Genomic DNA, 226 nt, shown 5'->3' with positions numbered 1-226 from the left:
GACGGAAAGTCGTTTCAGGAAACAATGTACGACCAGACAACAACCGGAGTGTTTCTAACTGATATAAACACAAACAGCCGAAACAACAAAATGAAGTTTGAACAACTTGATGAAACTATCACACCCGCCAAAGGCTCAGAATATAATTTTTCCACCATAGATACAAAAAATTTCACTACCCCATCTACCATAGATACAACGTTAACCGAAGATGCTGAAAATTTAA

Source organism: Helobdella robusta, assembly GCF_000326865.2.
Source record: "Helobdella robusta unplaced genomic scaffold HELROscaffold_1308, whole genome shotgun sequence".
Taxonomy (NCBI): Eukaryota; Metazoa; Annelida; class Clitellata; order Rhynchobdellida; family Glossiphoniidae; genus Helobdella; species Helobdella robusta.
The sequence above is the reverse complement of the archived record's forward strand: the minus strand, read 5'-3'. Positions refer to the sequence as shown.